Source organism: Salvelinus sp. IW2-2015, unplaced genomic scaffold, assembly GCF_002910315.2.
Source record: "Salvelinus sp. IW2-2015 unplaced genomic scaffold, ASM291031v2 Un_scaffold2796, whole genome shotgun sequence".
Taxonomy (NCBI): domain Eukaryota; kingdom Metazoa; phylum Chordata; class Actinopteri; order Salmoniformes; family Salmonidae; genus Salvelinus; species Salvelinus sp. IW2-2015.
This window is the reverse complement of record NW_019944097.1, coordinates 71017-77169: the sequence shown is the minus strand read 5'-3', so window position 1 is coordinate 77169 and position 6153 is coordinate 71017.

The following is a 6153-nucleotide window of genomic DNA, read 5'->3' as shown; positions in this document are numbered from 1 at the left end:
TATTTCACTTTTGTTTATCTATTTCACTTGCTTTGGCAATTGAAATAGATATGTTTCCCATGCCAATAAAGCCCTTTGAATTGAACTGAATTGAGAGAAAGCCAGATAGAAAGACAGATAGAAAGAAAAAAGAAGAAAGAGAGATAGTAGATAGATAGAGAGAGAAGAGTAGAGAAGAAAAAAGAGAGAGAAGAGAGTAATGAGAGCAGATGACAGAGAGAGGTGGGGTTAACAGATAGAACGCGGAGCGGGCCATGATGCCTGCCAGTCACTCAGTCAGTGCAGAGCAGAGTTCGGCCCAGCATGGTAAAATAATTAAGCTCAGCCCTTTGAAGGGGACTAACAAACACAACAGCACATCAACACTGGGCTAACCCTTTTCTCTCTCTCTCATTCTCTCTCTGTGCAGCTCCATGGCTCTCTTTCGAATTCCAACCTCTGAGCAATTCTCCTTTCTCTGCTTTCACTTTATTTCTTCTCTCTCATTCTCCTCTCCGTCTCTTCTATTTCGTCTTCTCTTCCTTTCTTTCTCATCTTTCTCTCATTCTCTCTCATTCTCTCATCCGTGTTCTCTCGCCGTCTCTAGGATCCATCAACTCCACCCCGTCTCTACCCCCCCTCCCTCTCTCTCTCTCTCTCTCTCTCCTCTCTCTCTCTCTCTCTCTCTCTCTCTCTCTCTCTCTCTATCCTCTCTTCTCCTCTCTTTCTCTTCTCTCTCTCTCTCTCTCTCTCTCTCTTCTCTCCTCTCTCTCTCTCTCTCTCTCTCTCTCTCATTCGTCTCTCTCTCATGTTGCGTCTCATTCTCTCTCTCTCATTCCCTCCTCTTTTCTTTTCTATCTCTCTATGTCTCTCAAGAATCCCTCATCCACCCCTCTCTCTCTCTCCCCCCTCTCTCTTTCTCTCTCTATCCTTCCTTTCATTTTATATTTGGTGCACTCTCCTGGTTTCTCCTGGGAAGGAGGAGAGGTTGGAAGGGGCTAGGTGAGTCACAGGTCAGTTTTAACATCTTCGAATGTTCGCTTCAAACCAAAGGGAGTGGAAGGGCTGCTGGAGTACTTTGCCAGTAATCCATAACTATTATGATACCATTAAATATCCTGTCGTTAAGTGGGTTTAAAACATTGGACGATAAAAAAAATTAAAGCTTGCTATATTATTGTTTATGGATCGTATTGACGTTGTTGCACCACGTTGGGTGGGTGTTTAGTACATACAGTACATAAGAGAATACTTTTTAATCGTATAGGAAAACACTGGTAGGGTGCTTGTATGCATATGTTTAACTCCAAGGCTCAATGTGATTCAGAAAATGGATATCTAGCTAAATGTCGGTTGCCACATTGACCCATTTCAACCTCTTTCCTCTTGTTCTCAAACATTGGCAGCGGTAGATAACAAAGGCCTGAGTGAAGTCAGAGTTTGGCTCGTCTGCATGAGCAGAACCCCGTCCTCAATGTGTGACAGACATACGAGGTCATAGAAGCCCGCTGAGAGATGAAGAGAATGAGAGAGAATGAGAGAATGAGACACACATGAGAGAGAGAGAATGAGAGAGAGAGAAAAATAAAGTTAGAAAGCAGAGAAAGGGAGAACTTGCTCAGAGGTTGGAATTCGGAAGAGAGCCATGGAGCTGCACAGAGAGAGAATGAGAGAGAGAGAAAAGGGTTAGCCCAGTGTTGAGTGCTGTTGTGTTTGTTTAGTCCCCTTCAAAGGCTGAGCTTAATTATTTTACCATGCTGTGCCGAACTCTGCTCTGCACTGACTGAGTGACTGCAGCATCAATGGCCCGCTCCGCGTCTATCTGTTAACCCCACTCTGAGTTAACTCTCTCTCTCTCTTTCTCTTTTTCTTTCTCTTTCTCTCTATCTATCTATCTATCTCTCTTTCTTTCTTTTTTCTTTCTATCTGTCTTTCTATGGCTCTCTCTCAATTCAGTTCAATTCAAAGGGCTTTATTGGCATGGGAAACATATCTATTTCAATTGCCAAAGCAAGTGAAATAGATAAACAAAAGTGAAATAAACAATAAAAAAGTGAACAGTAAACATTACACTCACAAAAGTTCCAAAGGAATAGAGACATTTCAAATGTCATATTATGGCTGTATACAGTGTTGTAACGATGTGCAAATAGTTAAAGTACACAAGGGGGGAAAAATCCACATAACTATGGGTTGTATTTACAATGGTGTTTGTTCGTCACTGGTTGCCCTTTTCTTGTGGCAACAGGTCACAAATCTTGCTGCTGTGATGGCACACTGTGGTATTTCACCCAGTAGGCATGTGAGTTGATCCAAATTTAATTTGCCCTTCGATTTCTTTGTGGGCCTGTGTAATCTGAAGGAAATATGTGCATCTCTCTCTCTCTCTCTCTCACCTTTAGAGACCCAGCCTCAACATTGTTTTGAGGAGTTATTAGTATTTTTTTCTGCTAGTTTGTCCCTTAGCTACATGGACAAAGATGGCTGCCAAATGTGTTTTTTTCTGGTTTCCATATTCTTGCGTCCCAGGCTGTTGTCCTGGCCGCGTGACAGTTTCTGACATGCTTCTTTTGCCACATGCACATACCGTCATGCCATATTTTTTAACTCACCCCTCAACGACTCTCAGTCCATCCCACCGATCTCTGTAAGCCAGCATCTTCTTATTGTTTCTATGGCCATATATTCTTCAACTGTGCTGTGATGTTTCACATCAATTCGGAACCTTTCTAATCACATAGTATCTACAGATGGTCAGTTATATTGTTGGTTGATTGACTATGGACTTTCAAATCTCCCACGGTGCTATTTGTAGGGTACATATTTTTGGTAAATGTGTTTTTCAGCATTCCTGAACCTGTGACCAGAACAAGCGACATAGGGGCAAATACCAGAATAAATAATCTAATGATTCTGTCTCTTTGTAGCAAAATCTGCAGAGTTGAGATGGGTGTATGCCCTATGTCACATACAATCCCTTTGTGGCAAGAATTTTGTATAATCATTTCAATTGAAAAAACTCTAGGTTTACAGTGTTTTTCATCAGTTCACAAACCATGTGTCATTTTGCAACCCGTATGGCGCTGCTGTCAACATTTTGGTCCTCAAATAAAACTGGTATATTGTTCTATTTCTCCCTCTTTTTTCTTTCTCCTTCTCTTTCTTTCTTCTCTTTCTCTCTTCTGCTCATTCCCTTCTCTCCTTACCCTCCCTACTCTTCTCACTTTTCCCCTCTCTCGCTCTCTCCGTTTCTCTCTCTCCAATCTCTCTTTCCCTGTCTCTCCTCTCTCTGAGTTCTATCTCTCTCTCTCTCTCTCTCTCTCTCTCCCTCCCCTCTCCCTCTCTCCTCTGCCACCCCCCTTCTTCTATCGTTCACAACCTGGAGAACCAATCAGGCGGTGTGTAAGCAGGGCCCGTGCGCCCCAACCGTGTCGTGCGGTTTAACCTCTGCTCGAACGACCCCGTCTCACAGCGCGACCACTGCTTGGGGTGGGAGGGTTGGGTGGGGGGACAACCACAGAGTTCAGAGACCACCAGGCATCTAAGAACTCAGAACTCCTGTCCCCCATTAAAATACCCTGGGTCTGTACTGCGATTCAAGGCTTGTGTTAAGTAGAGAAGGGTGAGGGTTCGGAGATTCCAGAGCATAATAGCAGGGCCTACCTTCTATAAAAAGAGATGATGAGGCTAGTTTTATAAAAACAGGTTTGTGTCTAGTTTTGAGGAGTCCATAGTGGTTCGTATGTCTTTTACGAATATGTGTCCTTCATATTCACCACTGTCCATGATCACCATGTCCATATCACACCACGGTCCCATATCACCACGGTCCATATCAACCACGGTCCATATCACATGGTCCATATCACCACGGTCCATATCACCACGGTCCATATCACCACGGTCCCATATCACACGGTCCATATCACCATGGTCCATATCACCACTGTCCCATCATCAACCATGTCCATATCCCCATGGTCCATATCGCCAGTCGCATATCACCAGTGGTCCATATCACCAGGATATGGTCCATATCACCATGGTCATATCACCATGGTTCATATCACCACGGTCCATATCACCATGGTTCCTATCACCACGGTCCATATCACACGGTCCATATCACCACGGTCCATATCACCATGGTCCATATCACCACGGTCCCAATATCACCATGGTCCATATCACCACGGTCCCCCATATCACCATGGTCCATATCACCAATCAGGTCCATATCACCACGGTTCCATATCACCACTGTCCATATCACCACGGTCCATATCACCATGGTCCATATCACCACGGTCCATATCACCACGGTCCATATCACTCCAACGGTCCCATATCACCATGGTCCATATCACCCCACACGGTCCCATATCACCACGGTCCATATCACCCAGTCCATATCACCACGGTTCCATATCACCACGGTCCATATCCACTCGCCATCAAGGTCCATATCACCATGGTCCATTATCACCACGGTCCATATCACCACGGTCCCGATATCACCATGGTCCATATACCAGGTCCATATCACAGGTCCATATACCATGGTCCATATCACCACCGGTCCCATATCACCACGGTCCATATCACCACGGTCCCATATCACCACGGTCCATTACACACGGTCCCATTATCACCACGGTCATATCACCATGGTCCATATCACCACGGTCCATATCACCATGGTCCATATCACCATGGTCCATATCACCACTGGTCCATATCACCACGGTCATATCACCACGGTCCATATCACACGGTCCATATCACCACGGTCCCATATCACCGACGGTCCATATACCACGGTCCCATATCACCACGGTCCATATCACCACGGTCCATATCACCCACGGTCCATATCACCACGGTCATATCACCATGGTCCCATATCACCATGGTCCCATATCACGCACGGTCCATATCACCACGGTCCATATCACCACGGTCCATATCACCCACGGTCCATATCACCATGGTCCATATCACCATGGTCCATATCACCAGTCATATCACCACGGTCCATATCACCACGGTCCATATCACCACGGTCCATATCACCATGGTCCATAATCACCATGGTCCCATATCACCATGGCCATATCACCCAATGGTCCATATCACCATGGTCCAATATCACCATGGTCCATATCACCACGGTCCATATCACCACGGTCCATATCACCACGGTCCTATCACCATGGTCCATATCACCACGGTCCATATCACCACGGTCCATATCACCACGGCCATATCACCACGGTCCATATCACCACGGTCCATATCACCATGGTCCCATATCACACGGTCCAATCACACGGTCCCATATCACCACGGTCCATATCACACGGTCCATATCACCATGGTCCATATCACCACGGTCCATATCACCAATGGTCCATATCACCACGGTCCATATCACCACGTCCATATTCAGCACGTCCCATATCACACGGTCCCATATCACCACGGTCCATATCACCACGGTCAATATCACCATGGTCCCATATCACATGGTCCCATATCACCATGGTCCCATATCACCATGGTCCATATCACCACGGTCCATATCACCACGTCCATATCCACGGTCATATCACCACGGTCCAATATCACCACGTCCATATCACCAGGGTCCATATCACCACGGTCCATATCACCACGGTCCATATCACCACGGTCCATATCACCATGGTCCCATATCACCATGGTCCCATATCACCATGTCCATATCACCATGGTCCCATATCACCATGGTCCCATTTCACACATGGTCCCATATCACCATGGTCCCATATCACCATGGTCCATATCACCATGGTCCCATATCACCATGGTCCCATATCACCATGGTCCATATCACCATGGTCCCATATCACCATGGTCCATATCACCACGGTCCCATATCACCATGTCCATATCACATGGTCCCATATCACCATGGTCCCATATCACCATGGTCCATATCACAATGGTCCCATATCACCATGGTTCATATCCCCATGGAATCACAATTGAATTTTCCAGCACTAAGTCATAACAGCACAAAAACAATGACCTTCTTTTGTACTTTTGACTATGTCTTCCCTTTATCTTCAGAATAGGGTTATCAGTGAGTTTGGTTGTCAGGATACGGTTCATCCTCTTTAGAGGTAAACAAAC